Source organism: Neofelis nebulosa, chromosome 1 (assembly GCF_028018385.1).
Source record: "Neofelis nebulosa isolate mNeoNeb1 chromosome 1, mNeoNeb1.pri, whole genome shotgun sequence".
In the NCBI taxonomy this organism is placed as follows: domain Eukaryota; kingdom Metazoa; phylum Chordata; class Mammalia; order Carnivora; family Felidae; genus Neofelis; species Neofelis nebulosa.
This window is the reverse complement of record NC_080782.1, coordinates 19,968,288-19,987,246: the sequence shown is the minus strand read 5'-3', so window position 1 is coordinate 19,987,246 and position 18,959 is coordinate 19,968,288. Positions and strand designations below refer to the sequence as shown.

General features: G+C 35.4%; 1 protein-coding gene and 1 long non-coding RNA gene across 3 annotated transcripts in view; one reads left to right on the top strand and one right to left on the bottom strand.

Moving 5' to 3' along the window:
- Window positions 1-3,122: 3,122 nt before the first annotated feature.
- LOC131504259 (uncharacterized) lies at window positions 3,123-6,625 on the bottom strand. The gene is made up of 3 exons (XR_009257887.1): window positions 6,513-6,625; window positions 5,981-6,023; window positions 3,123-5,252 (listed from the first exon to the last, which is right to left on the bottom strand). It is a non-coding gene; the product is annotated as an uncharacterized LOC131504259 (long non-coding RNA).
- LOC131504246 (cadherin-10) overlaps window positions 6,622-18,959 on the top strand; it is a 210,178-nt gene continuing 197,840 nt past the window's right edge. The window contains exon 1 of one of the 2 annotated variants that reach the window (XR_009257886.1): window positions 6,622-6,996. The gene's annotated coding sequence lies outside the window, so the exon portion shown is untranslated. The remainder of the gene's footprint in view (window positions 6,997-18,959) is intronic. The other variant, XM_058716302.1, reaches the window with a different exon arrangement.

The window sequence follows — 18,959 nt, the reverse complement described above, 5'->3', positions numbered from 1 at the left end:
TGCAGGGACCACTGCATGGGAAAGAGGACTGGGTTCAACTCAGAACATAGCATTGGCAAGTGGGAATTTAGAGCCATGGAGCAGGTGGGGGTCAGTCATGGAAAATTACTAAGAAAACAACAGATGGGGGTGGGGGTTGGGGGGATTCCTGCTGAAGGCAGAAAACAGTGATCAGACATCATCAGGGATGGTGGAATATGAGGAACCTGATCAAAAATTGAGAATGATCAGATTTGTTCACAGCCCGTTATAGAAAAAGTGTGGTTCCTAAGCTTGGTGTCCTTCAGCTAGGATGTAGAGTCACCACATGTACTGCATCCACCTGAACTCATCTCAGACATTGTCCAAATGAGATGTGGGAGAAAAAGGAAATTGACATAAATATGACAGCCATGCTGTTTCCTATGCCTTTAGCTCTGACTTAGAAGTCTCACATTTTTTGCCAAGCATCCATGAAGCTGGCAAGCTAATCTGATAGCTTATAAGGAGGTTAAATAGCACAAAATTAAGTTATTGATAAATAATAAGGGAAAGAAAGGTGAAGGAGGAATGAAATGATATATATATTTTTTTAACATTTATTTATTTATTTATTTTGAGAGAGAGGGAGAGAGAAAGAGAATCTGAGCAGGGGAGAGGTAGAGAGAGAGGGTGGGAGAGAATCCTAAGCAGGCTCCACGCTGTCAGCACAGAGCCCAACTTGAGGCTTGGTCCAAGAGATCCCCGAGACCGTGACCTGAGTCAAAATCAAAAGTCAGATGCTTAACTGACTGAGCCCCCCAGCACCCCCAGAAAGATATTTCAAAAACAAATAAAACAATATTTAACCTTTGTCTAATCTTTTTATAATAGATACTCAACTTATTTAAAAAATTGCCTTAGGGATGCCTGGGTGGCTCTGTCCGTTGAGCTTCCGACTTCAGCTCAGGTCATGATCTCACAGTCTGTGAGTTCGAGCCCCGCGTCGGGATCTGCTGACAGTTCGGAGCCTGGAGCCTGTTTCAGATTCTCTCTCTGACCCTCCCCCGTTCATGCTCTGTTTCTCTCTGTCTCAAAAAGAAATAAACATTTTTAAACAAAATTAAAAAATTGCCTTAAAAAGATTCTTAAAAAGAATCCTTAGAAATGTTTTAGTGATGATATTAATTAAAATACTGCCTGTATCACTCAGACCTAGTCTTTGCATTAACAATATAACTTAAAATAAAATATAAAATTAAAGACTATATTTTTGTTCATTAAGTGCAATTGCAGACAACATTAAACTTTTGATTTATTTTTGCCACTACTGTTTTTTTTTTTTAATTTGAAATATATTTCTTCCATTCACTTTCTTAGGCATAAACTGAAATCACAACCAGACAATGGAAAATTCAATCCTGATTACTTTCACTTCACCAATGTTTCAAAATTTAAAGTAGGCCACTAACCTTATTCGGGTATGGGTACAGTCAGATTAAGAATTTACTTTTCAATCAAACATGAGAAGTATTCAATCTATTTTGTTTCTGTCTTGCTAAGAAGATGGGATTCAATTTATTTGTAAATCGTTTCATATGTAACCAAAAATTTTTATGTTAAAAATAGAAAGAAAAAAAAAAAATCAAGCAGTGTGATTCAGATTTGATCTGATAAAATTAGGAGAAAACCAGCCCTGACTTTTACACCTAAAGTACACAGAACACCTGGCTCATAAAGGGAGGGGGCAGGAAGATCAAAATAAATTTAAGACCACATGTTCTTTCATTAACTCTTGATTGTTTTTCAAAATAATTACATTTTTTAAAAATATAACTGGCTATTTGATCCTTTAACTTTTCTCTGGTCAGTCTTCCCTCCCCTTGCTTCCAAGTAATGTGATCTAAGATATGCTGAAATACGATTAAAAAGTAACAGTAACAGAAGTTACTGTTATAAACAGGTTTCAGTGACAGTTTACTTGCAGATAACAGAAACCAGGTTAGGTGATGATGACGATGATGGCGGTGGTGGTGGTGATAATTGCATCTTGAATGTAGATGGGAGCCTACAACATGATCAGAAGGAGAAGGACTAGGTGATTGGCAAATGTACTTCCTGCCCCAGAATCACACATCCCGGGCTGTGGTGCGAACAGCTGCCAACATGGCCTCAGGTAAGGGTGACTGCAAAACCATGCTTCCTCCATGGTGGCCAGATCAACGTCTCCCCCCCTTCCCTTTCTCCTTATTTGACTCAATTTCTAATTTAAGGATCATGAGGACATCTGAAAAACAGCATATGAATCACTCCCCACCCCCCACCCTGAGCACTCACTGCCAGGGGAATGTAATTTTTAGTTTTCCAGACTCTACAGTCCATAAGGCAGACTGGAAGGAAATTAGGGGAAAAAAAAAAGTGTCAAAATACTACGCAAAATTATTCTTCCTCCAATGTATTTGTGGAGAAGGAAGTGGTATAGACATTCTCTACATTCATCTCATAGCCATAGAGAGAGAATTAGGTTTGATTAATTTCCTGTTATAATGGAAACTCATATTATCTCTAATACTAGAGATTAAAAGGAACCCAGGGAAGGGTGGCTGAGAAGCTATTGATTTTAACAAGTATGTAGCTCTTTAGTAAGTGACACCTTAAAGATTGACACATTATTTAGCAACAGCATGACAACTTTTAGGCATATAATTCCACACGAAATAGAAGGTTGTTTTATTTAATTGGTTTTAACCAAATTGAGTATTTTACATTTGCTGAAGGTGGTCAGCCTTCAGAAGATCCCATTATTATAATGACAGAATTCTCTTCAATTTTTTGAGTGTTTTATAATTATAGTAAGGCATCTTTTGTGCAACTTCTCATTTAGTTTTAAAAGTATAGAAATGGGGGTGCCTGGGTAGCTCAGTGGGTTTAAGCATCTGATTTCAGCTCAGGTCATGATCTCATGGTTTGTGAGTTCAAGTCCCACGTCAGGCTGTCAACACAGAGCCTGCTTTGAATCCTCTGTCCCCTTTCCTCTCTGCCCCTCCCTGGTTCATGCTCGCTCTCTCTCTCTCTCTCTCTCTCTCCCTCTCTCTCTCTCTCTCTCAAAAATAAACATTAAAAACCTTAAAAAATAAAAATAAAAAAAACTAAAAGTGTAGAAATAACTTGTTTCAAGTTTTTATCTGCTTTTATTTTCTTACAATGGACATGTGGCCTCTCCTTACAATGAGGGATACTTCTGAGGCACTGACTCATTGATCCCATTCATACAGATTTTACTGTCTTTTCTTTTTCTTGGGCTTTTCATTGGGCTACCATTTCTTTAAATAATAATAATAATAATAATAATCTTTATTTATTTTTGAGAGAGACAAAGAGCAAGCGGGGGGTGGGGGAGGGGCAGAGAGACAGGGAGACACAGAATCCAAAGCAGGTTACAGGCTCCAGAGCTGTCAGCACAGAGCTCAAGGTGGGGCTCAACCCCACCAACCTTGAGATCATGACCTGGGCTGAAGCCGGATGCTTAACCAACTGAGCCACTCAGGTGCCCCTGTGGGTTACCATTTCTTAACGTTGGTGACTCTAAGGCAGTTTTACCTAACTCACACAACTAGTTTGCGTAATATTTCTACAGAAAACTCAAAAGAAATAGATTTGCAGAATCCTGTTAACCCATTTACAGAGTGAAAAAAAGAAGGAATTGAAAATTATATTGTTTAATAAAACAAAACTCCTTATTAGAGGTTTTAATTTTGAAGTAATGTTCTGTTTGTTCTGTATTTTAATTTTTATTACTAAAGCTTATGTTCAATAAGATAGCATATGAGTCGCTCTCTTAAAAGGAGGGTATCAAGGAAAATGGGATAAGTTTTAATACATTCATTTTTCAAATGCTCTCTCTCTTTCATACATCTGTATCTGTATTTCCTGAACTTTGGAATACATAGATGTTTATTATTTACTACACATATTGCCTGATCATAAAAGAAAATGCAGTAACAGGCAAGACCATTGTCTCATACTGTAAAGCTTTAAAATATTACAATCATTTTGCATGGGTGCCGTTCTCCAACACTACGATGAATTTCAATTTTAGACAAAAACAATTTTTTTCCTCTAAAAAGCTAGAAAACCTATGCCAGCACTACTGCTATTTGTATCCAATTTTGTTATCTACTTCTCTAAAAGTATCAATGGCCTTGGCTGGGCAAATGGCTTTGCAGAATAAATACTATGTTCCCAAGTCTCTCTCACAACAAATTTGTGGTCAAGTATCTAGTTTCCAGCCAATGAAATCACAGAAGATTCTAAGGGAAGGGAGCATCCTTTTCTTCTTCATTTTATTTCTCTTTATAAAAAGCAGATGTGGGGGTGATCTCTCTTGGGTCATCTATATGAATTCAATTCCTTAATAACGGTTGAGCATGAAGACAATCTGAGTTTCTGATGACTACACAGAGCAGGGCAATGATACCAACTCAGAAATTTATGTAAGAGAAGAACAAACTTCTGTCTTGTTGAGAAACTATTATTTTAGGAATATATCATCACATCATATATTTTCATGAATAAAATAGCATTTCACATCTGATTTCAGCCTTTGGTTATTTTTTAAATTGGACCCATTTAAATGTAATCCAAATAACTCATCACATATGCAGTCATTTATTCTAAAACTAACAACAAACAAGCATACAGAAAGAGGCCATCATGTGTGTGTTCATCATCCCTCCCGCACTTAACTAAAGACTGTATAACATGCAAACAGTATGAGATTCTACAATTTCTCTTGACAACCAACTTTAATATGTCAATGGCAGTATTATATTGAAGACACACATGTATATTAATGTATATTAACAAATGCATTACAGGAAAAAAATTGGAGTACTTATTTTTACCTGACTGTAACGTTAAAGCATTCTGTTGAAAAAACTATGGGTAAGCAAGAGATCAGGTTGAGAATTCTAACTCGATTATCACACACATTACAGTTTTCCAGAGTTTAGTGCCCTCGTATGTGACATCAAGATTCAAAAATCGTTTTCTGCTCTAAATATCATTTTGTTGAGCAGAAATATTTTCTATTTTTTTTTTAAAGTGTATCTGTGTATTTTGAGAGAGAGAGAGAGAGAGAGAGACGATGGGCAGGAGAGGGCAGAGAGAGAGAGAGACGGAGAGAGAGAGAGAGAGAGAGAGAGAGAGAGAGAGAGAGAATCTCAAGCAGGCTCCAGTGCTGTCAGCTTGGAGGTCTAGGCTGGACTCAGACTCAAGAACCTTGAGATCATGACCTGATCTGAAATGAGAGTCAGACGCTTCACCGACTGAGCCACCTAGGTGCCCCAGAAATATTTGATATTTTAAAATAGAAAACTAGTTAGTAACATTGGTCATATAATAACATTTGGTATACTAAAACTTTTTTGCAATCTGAATTAACATCTCCTTCCCCCCATTTTTCCTCCCAGATTAAATTTCTTTCCTTTCTCATTATGCTTACTGTATAAAGGACCTACTGTTATTGCAATAATCAGATATGTGCCCAGGAGGTGGTATGACATTTCAGAAACAGTACTAAAGTGGAACTATAAATACATGTAATACATGTTATATACTTACATAAACATATTTATATAACTATTAAATATCAAGTCATTATAGTTTTAACTATATCACCACTTAGCTCTGTGACCTTAAGCAAGTCATTTAACATTTCTAAGAAGTATTGTCCAGTTTTATAAAAGTCATAGCTAGACAAGATTATCTCCACAATCCCTTCTCCAGCTGTAAAATCATTTTATAGTACATTATTATTTCATAGTATGTTTATAAAATTTATTTACTTTAAAAAGAAATCTATATGTAGCCAGAAAAATATAAAGGTGTCCATTATTTTATGGAGCTATACTGACATCCTTTGGTAAGGTTTTGGTCGAATACAAATTAATGTAGAGATAGATGAAAATAGAGAGATGGACAATCAGATGTTTGATAAATAAATAGAAACACCCAGATGTACTTACATCTGCCCCCACACACATTTGGGCATGAAATTCAAATTTCTAGGAAAAAAGAAAAAAAAAAAAAAGATTGTGTTAAGTCCGAAGTCTAAGCATTGTAATAGTATTAACTGCATATTTGCATCATGAATAAAATATTTTATCTGTAAAATATAAAAAATGCAAAGCAGATATCAGATTAAGGAGACCAGACTGGCTCACGGACGTTCCAAAAACGATCAGCCAGGTTATGTTCTCCTATGACAAGAAGTAACAACAATAAGGTATTTGGAGAATCAAAGAAGAAAGTTCACTGCAAGCAAAATTAAATAAAAAGCATAAACCTCAACCCAAATCACTCTGGGAACGTATCAGATCTGGTTGCAACGTGATCTGGCACTCGGCTAAATACTTGTATTTCAGTAGTCTGGTGTAAGGGTGGTGCAGGAATATATATGTCAGAAGAAGTATCTATTCAAGAAGAATTGCAAGAAGCAGTCCTGTTCCTGAGATTGCGTGACGGACACAGCCGGATTAGATTGGGCTGATTACCTTAGCCTTGAAACAGAGAGTCTTTCTGCCCTGCGGGGGAGGGGAAGCCTTTCATCCACTGCTCTCGTCTTGGATGCGCCCTCCCCTCGCATTCACTTGCAAATCGCTGTGTGCTAGCAAAAGCCGGCACTTCCCCACTCTCTAACCTTCCCATGGCGAGGACTGCCGCTCTATCAGCAGAACCTTTCTCTCCGCGTGAGGAAGGGCTTTTTTCCCCTCCTCTCCTTTTTCTCCCTTCCTCTTAATCAGAAGCACTGAATGAAAGCCAATCAGAGAGAGCTCGCCCCCGTTTTCTTCGGTTCCCTGCCGTCCAGAGTTGAAAGTAATGCTGAGAGAAAGCTTGAGTTAGATTGGAGTAGCATCAGTGATAGAAAATAACAGCCGAAAACAAACAAAAAGGAGACACAGTGACAATTTCTCCAGGGTTATTTTGGCTGGAACCAACTTCCGTTATCCAGAAGCTGCCAAAAAAAAAAAAAAAAAGGTAGGAAGACTTCATCTCTCCCACCTCCTCTTTTTTTTTCCCCCCCTAACCCCCTTAAGGTCTTTTATTTTCTCTCCCTGGGGATGGGGGTGGGGGTAATGTTTGTTTTTAAGTTGTATTTAGCAATTATTTCCAAATACTTATTTTAACACATGAAGAAATTAATAAGCATAAAACTCTATATATTAGATTCTAGAAACAACGGCTTTGAATATCTATGGAGGTAACGTAAAACTAGATTAAATTATATATTATGCTCAACAGTGGGTCATCATACTAGAGTTTGTGAATTCATTCACTCTGAACAAATGCTAAAAACAGATCACGGAGTGTAATTTGTCATGCTCATACTAGTTTGTCTTTATTTGAAAAATCAGTTGAAGAGATAACCTTGTTGCTGTGAACTCTCACATCATCTAACATTACTTTGCATTCCATACGAATGGATTCACTCTGCGCTTATTCGTAGTCATAGTTCATTGTACGTTCAGTATAAAGAGAAATGACAGGCAGTCGACAGATTCCTTGAAACTGTCAATGGTCACTAAGCATCTACATAAATAAAAGAGATTGGCATTCATCAGAAATAGAAGAGGCATAATTCCTACATGCACATTTCATATCTGAGTCAGAAGTGCAAGGGGAAAGATGAAGAAGGGAGACTAAATGCATGTAGTCAGCAGCATTTATTGTCTCTGCTGCAATAAAATCCATATTTTATGTGGTGTTAAATTAATGCAGCACGTTGCGAGTCTAAATGCATGGCCCCAACAAGTAACTATTGATAGCACTGTAAGTATGGGCAAAAGCAGTAGTCCGAAAGTGTTTTTATGTCACCACAATAGAAACGTACCATCTCCTCATGATTAAAAGGGGGTGGGGGGTACAGGTGCAATCAAAGACAAACATCATTTTGAAACTGCCCTATCATCTTTTGCTTCAAAAAAACGAAATCTCTTTATAATAGTGGTTCTTCATCCCAGTAAAAGCTTCTGTTATCCAAAACTGCACATCCATTACTCTCAGCTGTTTGGAGATGCATTATTTCTTCTTCTTCTTCCTTCTTAAAGGCTCTATATTAAAAAATCATCTGTCCCTCTGATGCTGACAACAGTTATACTTCAATGCATATGTTGGTAGACTTTCTTCCTCCACACCATCCCCCTCCCTATCCTTCTTTAAAATGTAGCTACAAGAGCTTCTCTGTGGTGAATAACATTTGGCAAGAGTGTGCTCATTTTTTAGGTCTGGTATGGTGAGGATTTTTAATTAGTAGAACTTTCATGAAAACATTATGTCATTGACAAGAGCTCTAGGTTCATTTTTAGTTTAAGTGATGAAGAAAACAGGAAGAGGTTGTGTCAGAGAGAAATAGGTATATAAGTTGCATAGATCATGTACCTTGTCCCTAATGCTTGCAGTGTACGAAATGTGGCACAAATGTATTCAATGTGTAATGCATAAGTAGTTTATGGTGGGGGGAGATCGGGGAGTATACAAATATAAGCAGAATGTGTCTGTGTGTTTGGGACCCATCAAATACAAATCCATCCTGATGATAAAAACATAAAGAAATGCTTCCTTCGTTTCCTTTCACTCTTTTTTCTCCCCAGCTGTCTTTAAAGTATGAGTCGATGTCTGTTTTCAGGAAATCAGACACTTTTTTTTTTTTTTTTTGGTTTCAAATACTTGCTGCTAACAAATTGACTTTCCTGGTGAATGCATATGCCTTCCCTGACTCCAATCAAAAAATAGGATTCCATACAGTTATATGCTTTGGAAAAAACCAAGCAAACAGGAAAATAAGAAAGCAACATATAATGTCTATGGCATCCACATATGTACGTATATGTAGGAGGCCAGTGGTTAAATTGCCTGGTACCTGATCAATACTTCAGATATTATTCCTAGATGTTTATAAAAACTAGCTATTTGGTGATACCAGTACTGCACAGGTATTCGGTTTAATATCACACAGTTAGATTTTTACCACACTGAGATTTTCTTTAAAAAAGAAAAAGATGGAAAATTGATTTTCTATCTAGGGAGATGTACATTTCTGGCACATTATTAAGAAAGTAGTGTAATCTGAAAGGTGAATGGCTTTTTCTTGTTGAAAAAGAGTATATTTGAAACCGAAAGGTTAATTCCAAAATACGTGAACCCTGTCCAGACTTTAATATTCAATTCGTGATCTTCATATTTAATTTCCCATATAAACAAAAGAATTGAGGCAGATAATATATTATCTAGGGGATTTCTGGACATAGGACTTATTTCCTATGTTTCTTAACCTACTTTGCAGCAAGTGATAACACTGTGTCCTCCTGGAATATGTCATTTTGATACCAAATCATTCCGCTAGGCTGCAGCACAGGAATATCATTAGCTCCAATGATGCTGATTCAGCAGCAAAGTGAACCATATTTTTGTTAAGTGTTATTATCAGGAAGAGTGCTGCATAGTAAGCAATTAATACAAATCATGGATATAAACCCAACTGTCTCTAGTCTAGCCCTTGGGTTTGAAAACTATTAGCCACAGTATATTGTTATTTCTACTCCGCACATTGCATTCTAATACTGTTACCACATTAGAAGTGCTTGTAAAATACTGAAATGAAGTAACAAAGTATAAGAAAAGAAATATAAACATTATTTGTACCAATCATAAGTAATTTTATGCAGATATTTGATCTCCAAATTTCAAGTCTATGTTTGAAAGCTCGACTTTTGATTAACCTAAAATATTATCTGATTAGGGTTTCAGGAAAGTCAGTTTACTAACCACATTATATTTAGCAGTCCTGTCTGAAATAAACTGAAGTTAAAAGTCAAATAGCAAGAATGGTGCCTTCATTCTTATTAGGCTAATATTGAGCAATAGTGATATTGATAAGGCATTATACTAAGTATAATGGACCATACCCTGTTATGAATATTTTGAAAAAAAAATCAGAGCCCAAAGAATATCATTATGAACACATATTTGAGAAATGAAAGTAAACATAGGGCAATATATTTTCCTTTTCTTGACACTTTATTCACATCAATGAGTTCACTGAAAAAAATTTATTTTGTCATAATTAAAATAATCTGAAATATACAGGTAGAAAGAAATGTCCCAAATTTAAACATTTTTAAATTTGCCCTCTCTCTCTCTCTCTCTCTCTCTCTCTCTCTCTTTTTTTTCTGGTTAAAGCATTTGGATTATGTTCAGAGAGCACTAACATAACATTCCCTGCTTTTATCTCTAATAAGTTCAACACTCAAAATTACAGATTTTTTTTCACGCATGAAGAACGAGAAGATTTCAATCAACAAGGAGTGCCTGTTTTCTAAGATAACAATATCAGCTCACGGTCACCTCCCTTCTCTTCTTTGCTTTACAGCAGCTTCACTTCACTTGACATTTTAGTATGAGACTTGGAGCCCTTTCAAATCCAGTCATAGTGTCTTTCGTAAGGGTATCTAAAGCATGAGGCCATTTTTGCCTTTGCCATATAACCTCCTTTGTCACTGCTCACTTCAACTAACTCAAGAGTCAAACCCTGTAAGAAAACATCTATCACATTAAGGTTGTAGATTGCTGGAAATGCATTATCCTTAATGTTATATGAACACTGATCAGTTAAATTATCTGACAGTTTTATAAAAACTGTTTCAAAAGAACTTTTGTTTAACTCTTTATTATCAATGCAACTTCTTGCAACAAAAAAGTAATTTGATTTTTTTTAAAGAATAGAGATGCTTTATTTTCACAAATGTCTTTACATTTTCGTCCTATTTCTCTCTTGCAATGTATGTGATGGTCTGTCCTCTGTATTGCTAAGAGATATTTGTTAAACATTACCACATGGGTGGTAGATTTAAAGAAAGTGAAAACTGGAAATTGAGTAAGAATGAATAAAATGAAATTACATGTCGCCTCATTTTAAGAAGTAAAATGTAGCATTCCTTAAAAATAGTGACAGCCTTTGGGAGTTGAAATACCTTCATATAACAATCCCTTGTAGTAGAGGAATGTAGTACAGAGTTTGCCAGTAACATAAAGCACTTTACCAAACCACGTGATCTCAATATCCTCCCCACACCCCACCCCCTTCTTTTAGAAAGTGTCCTGGATTCTCCATACTCTATCTGATGCAAAAATATACAAAGTTAAATGACCTTTGACTGCAGGACAGAATTTAGCAATAGACTGTAAGGTATAATACAACATTCCTTCACAACAGGAAATTCATCATTAAATGACATGTCTAAACACTTCAGAGCCCTGATGATGCTCAGAAATTTTGTAGTGTGCACTCATTCTCTCTCTCTCATCGCACCTCCCTCCCTTTTTCCCTCTCTCTGTCTCTCTCTCTCCCTCCCTCCTTTGTCTCCTCCCTCACTTATGGCAGTTACAAAGGTCCTTGAATGAGTTTTCCATGTGCTTTTTAAAAATGTCACCCTATATGAAATAATATTTCTGTAAGTCTTGTGATTTTTATAGCCACTACCCTGTCATTTGCTATATTATACTTTTGATTTATTACATTGTACTTTGCATTATAGCATAAAGTCTATGACAGTTCAGTTGGCTGCTTCATGTCTCTTAAAATGAAAGCACTTCTTTTAGATATTATAACACCTAGGCTTTTAAGGAATTGAAATTGGCACCAATGTAGTTTACTGCACTAGCAAGGAAAGTATGGGAACTGCAGCATTTATTAACGAAATGACTTCTCCAAAGTATCAGAATGTAGAATGCATAGACATGAGTTATTATATTCAGTACATTGGTTTATTGATTGGGAATCTTTGTTGATTTACTGTAACAGAAAATATTGAAATAGTTGGGCAGTCCTGGTTTTAAAAGTAAATTAAACATAAATTGCACTTTCCAGGAAGCGGTCTTTCATTAGACATGTTGATTCTTCTTTTTGCAAGACACGAATATTACCAGTTTATAATATAAGGATGTAAATTGATATAAAATGAGCATATGTTTTTCATAGACACTGTAAAGAACTGTCATTGCTCCTTTTTGTTTTTAGTAGAAAATTTGGGAAACGTAAACCGTAATCATACTCAAGTTAAGCAGAATCTACGGAAATTAAAATAGTCAATAAACTCAATAAAGTAAATGTTTTAACTTGGATTATTCTAGTAATTCTCTGCAATGTTCATGTAGAATTTATACATAGAAGAATCAAAGTTGAAATTTTGCATAGTTATGTAAACGGACCAAAGGCAATCAATATGTTTGACTTGGCTATTGAGTACATTTTTTGCATAATGCTAATATAAGTTTTAAAAATGTGACTGGGCCTCCTTTTGTATATAACTTTGCTCCCAATAAAATCAAGTTATATCCACTCCATTTGAAAACCATGGTAACTTTTGGGATTTCTAAAAGTAAAGAATGTTTCCATAATTCTTGAATCAGACTTCACATTTAGATGAGGTTCCATAATATTTTCGGATAATTTGACTTACAAGCATCGGCTATAAATTAGTAGTCCTTTACTTAGGTAGATTTGAAAATATTTGTACTATCTGCAGGACTTTAATACTTTTGTGTCCACCATGTAAATCTTCTAAATGTGGAATATATTTATTATTTTATTTAAATTTTTGCTTAAAATAACTAAAATATTAATATTTTACTAGCTCTAACTCATTGGTTTAAATCTTCTGCTGATAAAATAAATAATAGGAATTACGTGTACTTTTAATACCAACAGCATAGTATTTTATTTGCTTTAGCAAATACATAAAGGAAATAAACCATTGGAATAAAATAACATATATGTCAACTTATTCAATCAAATAAGCAAACATCAAGCACACAATGACTAACAATTAACCCTGGCAAGTATATATGTTTTTCCTTTCTTTCATTTTTTTTCTTCTTTTGGGGCTTCTTCCTAAATCACGGTAAGTTGGGGTTTATTCCTGCTCTGTAGTTTCAAGCAGTATTTGGTTGCCAAAGTGACTTTTTGATGTTTACTCTCTAGGGTGTAAAACCCACCAACATGCACATTTATTCTGTCTACATCTAGCTACTTAAATTTGAGTACAGTAATCCCCCCTTATGTACAGTTTTGCTGTCAGTTACTCACAGCCAGGTGTTATTTGAAAACAGATGACCCTCCAGACATCACAAGGTCAGTCGTAGACTAACGCTATGTCACAGCGCCTATATCGTTCACCTCATTTCCTTTCATCATGTGGGCCTTTTATCACCTCACGTTATCATATGAAGAAGAATGAGTATGGATATTTTAAGAGGGAGAGAGAGACCACATTCATGTAACTTTTATTATAGTATTGTTATAATTATCTCATTTTATTATTTGTTGTCAATCTCTTAATGTGCCCATATAAATTAAAGTTTATCACAAAATGTATGTATAGGTAGAATCATAGTTTGGTACTATCAGCAGTTCCCAGCATCCACTGGGGGTCTTGGAATGTATTCCCAGCAGATAAAGCGGGACTGGTATAAAAGCCTTTGCCTATGAATAAAAACCTATGGAAAGTCTTCATTTCTTGATCAACTCCTTCACCTAGGCTTCAGCTATTCTTTTGGAGATTTGTTCAACATTGCATCCTAAATACAGGCATGGACCTAGAGGCATTCTTCCATCTTTCTGCTTTTTCTTTATGTGTGTGTGTGTGTGTGTGTGTATGTGCGTGTCTCTGCGTGTATTCCTGCTGAATTGAAGAGTGGAGATTTTCTGTAGAATTTCTCTCCATGAAACAAAGGAGTTTTTTTTTTTTTTTTCCTACTGGACATGATTTTTGGATGGATGAAAGTAAAGTAAAAATATAATGAGAACTCTACATATTGTCCTTCTGTTCTAGCTACTATGCCTTTTAAAATACATGCCCTAATTTTTTTTTAACATTTAATAACTAGATCTACATTTTAAAAATTAAATTTGTAAAACTTCATTATCTTGGGAATAGGCACAAATATTCTTTTCCATACTAAAAAAAATAAATAAATGTTGGGAAATGAATAGCACTAAATTTGTTATAATAAATCATTTCTTTACTATTTTTTTTTCTCAGAACTGGATTAGCCTCCATCATAGAATATGAAATCTGCACAAAGTGAGGGGAAAACATGTTTTCTTTTTTAGGGCAAAGCCATGTGATTGTTACATGTACAATCTCTATTGAACATCCAACCCAGTGGAGAAACTAGAGAAACGATAACCATAATTTTGACTTCAGAGAAAAAAACATTATTTCACTTCACTTGATAGGTAGGGTCTAAATCAAACCCATTTCTGGGTAAGGCCAAGGTTAAAAAAAATGTGGAAAAGAAGAACCCTTTCCTTTCTAGAAGCAAAGTGTGATGTCCCATATCAACCATTGTCCTCAAAAAACTCCTTATGGAAATTTTCAATTTTTAATAGTGGCAGCAGGCTAAGCACTATGATGATGCAAAATTCGCAATAATTAATTTAACCCCCTTTGGTTTTAGGTTATCATATTCTTTTACATGCGTTATATTTTTCACTTTTATTTTCCTTTATAAATTTAAATAATTTCCTGGAATGTAAACAATAACTCTTTCAATTTTCCCCCAGCTTCTAATTGATTTCATTTATTTTGGGGGAAGTTTCTATGAGCCAGTCCCTTCGTGCCTCATCTGGAGATATAAAGATGAATCCAAATATTGTAAACATTGTACTTGAGGAGAGGTGATTCTAATATAAGATATTGACAACAAATACATTCACAGTAAATATTACATAAGTTATAATAGAAATCTTAGGTAGCTATGTTTTTTATTTTATTTTATTTTTTGAGAGAAAGCGAGCAAGCGCACAAGCAGGGGAGGGGTAGAGAGAGAGAGGGAGGCACAGAATCTGAAGCAGGCTCCAGGCTGGGAGCTGTCAGCATGGAGCCATATGCAGGGCTTGAACCCACCAATCTGAGCCAAAGTCGGACGCTTAACTGACTGAGCCACCTAGGCACCTCGGTAGTTATGTTTTCAATGTTTCAATTTTCATGGAATAGCAGTGAATTAGATAACAGGATATCATTTAGTCAGTCACCTATTCCTCCACCTAACACAAAATCTTCAGTTTTGATTTTCTATTATTTAAACTACTGAAGAAACCTTTCATATCTTGTTTCCTTCATTCATTCTTTCATTCCTCCATTTGGTATGTATTCTTAAAGTGCCTACTGTAAGCCACATACTGCGCGAGCATCCCAAGGTCCACACATGGAGAAAGAGAGAAAAACAAAACCAAACCTAACCTCTGCTACACCGAGGCATTAAATAAATAATCACATGATTTGTTATCATCACCCAGTTTGGGTAAGAAAGATGAGTACTAGGTACTTTTATAATCAATGACCTGGGGCTCTAATTCACATATTTTTTTAAAAAAATTATATTCTGGGGCACCTGGGTGGCTCAGTTGGTTAAGCATCTGATTTCGGCTCAGGTCATGATATTGTGGTTCGTGAGTTCAAGCCCTGCAAGGAGCTCTGTGATGACAGCTTGGAGCCTGGAGCCTACTTTGGATTCTCTCTTCCTCTCTCTGCCCCTCCTCTCTCTCGCTGTCTCTCTCTCTCTCTCTCTCTCTCTCTCTCTCAGAAATAAACAAACATTAACAAAATTAAAAATAAAATAAAATTTAAAAATATATTCAAAGCCACGTGACATCTTTCAGGAAATTGCCACAATGTGTTAGCAGATTAGTTCAAGATACATTTTTATGTAACCTCAGATTCATTCCGTGGCCTCCTGAAAGTGGGTTCTGAATTGGTGCTTCAGTTAGGGGCCACCATCTTGGTTGGAGTTCTATGTTATACTTCTCGTTTGCAATAGACAATTGTCACCTTATAGCACGGGCTTTAAATTTGAGACTAATATTCTCATCCCAGACATGAAGCCTAAATAACAAGTACGTATCTGAAGGCCACGTGGACCCCCAAATTCTATTGCTGAAAATTGTTGACAGAAGGTCTCACAAACCCATGAGTAATTAAAATATGCACTGGCATAGAAGCCATTGTGTTTGAAACTTGTTCACTCTGTGAAAAAGTTTCTCATACAATATTCTGTTCTTTTTTTAAATTTTTTTTTTTCAACGTTTTTTATTTATTTTTGGGACAGAGAGAGACAGAGCATGAACGGGGGAGGGGCAGAGAGAGAGGGAGACACAGAATCAGAAACAGGCTCCAGGCTCCGAGCCATCAGCCCAGAGCCTGACGCGGGGCTCGAACTCACGGACCGCGAGATCGTGACCTGGCTGAAGTCGGACGCTTAACCGACTGCGCCACCCAGGCGCCTACAATATTCTGTTCTTGTAAGGACACCCGATGAAGCTCATGTTTAATAGGGAGGCTACACAGTGATAAGCCTACATGCCAGAAGCACTGAGGTTCCTTTCTTGGAATGGTAAGATTGGCAAGGTTGCCTTTATTAGAATTTCTTTGATGGAGAAAAGTATGGACTGTGGCACCAGGCTGTCTGGCTTCAAATCCTATGTCACTTACCATATATTTAATATTTAATATTCCTGATACTTTTTCATCTGTAAAATGAGGTTAATAATTACACTTACATAATAGTGCAATTATTATAATTTTTTAAACTTATAAATGTAAAATATAATACCTGAAAATAGCTGTTCTAGTGGTATATATTCTTGTTACCTTTTATTTTTATTGGTATTATTACTACTATATGTAAATTCATGTGATCTATGCTCTTTTTTTTATAAATATTGAGTGTGCTTTATTTTAACCATAGCATACGAGTTGGACTACCACTTTAAAATTTTTGACAGTTTTAACTTGTATCCTATAATTGTAATTTTGTGCTTGAGTTGGAATGAAAAATCCTTGGTGTTTTAAGTCAGATTTTGTCACTAATTCTACTGATAACATCATATTTTTTTCCAATGATTTTTTGTTTGAAGTTTGAATCATATACTTTTCAAAGACACAGTTTATCTATTGCTGTAATTAGAAAGGGCTCATACAATCTACTATGGTATCTGGCAAGGGCTCAGTATATAACTGCTATAAATATATTCATTCCCTAATGATTGTGAAAATGTCAGTTGCATAAAGAGAGAATGTAACCTGAAAACTTAAATTACATTCTCAGAATCACACACAGTAATTGCATGATCTAGGGAACTGATGGACATGAATTTTGAAAATGATACAAGGACCCAAAAAGGGGACAGAGGAGGGAGAAAGCATTAGAAAGATAGAGACTTACTGTTGTGAGTTCCATAAGCCACATAAACTCACTCAGGTGAAACATGAACCATTTCTGAATACAGGCAGTAATGGTTCTTTTAACAGATTCTCCTTCTTGAGGTCAGAGTAATGAGAATTAGAACAAGACTGATGAACAGAGGCAGTGCATTACAGAAATAATCCCATTAAAGTTTGGATACCCATAAATCTCAAGAATAATTCTGCAGTCTGTATTACAAGCTGAAAGGTCAGTGGACTACTGCTTTCTTAGACTAGGTTCCAGAAACTGTCTGATGAAGACATAGGATCTGCTGCAAAATGTGAAAATTCTAACAGGTTTTATTTAGATAATTCTTTCTTTTCATCCTTCATATTTAAGGTGATATGAAGATCAATTCAAAATCGCTTTTTCTTCTTCTGGCTTGGGGCTGTATATGGTAATTTAAAAGGCATGTGGAATGAATTTTATGACTTACAAAAACAAACCAAAACATTGAGGTCATAAAACATACATTTCTGTGAGTCCATAAATATCTTTCTTTTTACAACTCCTTTTTTGAAATCCAGAATTATATCACAGTTTTCATATTTCAGTCTCATTTATAACCCAGGACTAATTAATGTACTTATTTTAGATGTTAACACATTGAAAGAATATACTTAGTAGTTTATTATCCATCCACATGGAAAGGTGAAATAAGTCATAATAGAGACCACTAAACCTAGTCAACAGATGTATTTTTGTGAACATAATAAAGATAATCCTCATTTTTGGTCATAGCTATATATTTATATGTATTATATATATATATATATATATATATATTTACTATTTAATCAAATTCACTGTCTTCTTATGTCATCTTTATTAAATAAATGCTGTGATTATTTAATAACAGTCATTTCTCCTGACTTCACTATAATATTTGGATAAATGTTTTCATCTTATGGATGATTAAGATGTCTGACTTAAAATATTCTGTTAATGTTATATATTTTAGTTTGGTAGATATTCTCAAAGTGTGTACTTTTAGAAGGAAGCCTCTAAAGATTAAAAAAAAAACAAAAAACTAGGCATGCTTTCTCTTTAGTTTTGAAATTCTTTATGCTAGTGAGAAAGTTCATTAACTTGTAGGTATTTTCCTTTCATTTAGTTGGAAATCAATTGAGAATCAAATTGTGCAGAATTAGAGGAGAAATTAATTATCAAAACCTAAGCAAAAGAAATGTTGTTGAATAATTAATTATGCAGGCCAAGTAAGCATTTCCCTTCAAAATCCTCCAAATTCTTTAAGGTTTTTAACCATTTGACATGTTGTTTTGAATATCTGCATTTTAAAATAATAGAAATTTTATTTCAAAACTTAATTTGAAGGTTAAAATGAGTTTATGTTTCTGAAGTATCTTCCCACTTAGAGAGTAAATTACTGCTAACATTCCTGGTAAAACTGTCTTCACCTCTCAAGAAGTAAAATAACAACATACTATGGTCTTTGGAGCCACCTTGTGGCCACATCATAGTACATTAAGGAATGCTCTCTGGTTTCAGATTCTTTTAAAAAAATCTTTTTTTTTTTTTAATTTTTTTTAACGTTTTATTTATTTTTGAGACAGAGAGAGACAGAGCATGAACGGGGGAGGGGCAGAGAGAGAGGGAGACACAGAATCGGAAGCAGGCTCCAGGCTCTGAGCCGTCAGCCCAGAGCCTGACCCGGGGCTCGAACTCGCGGACCGCGA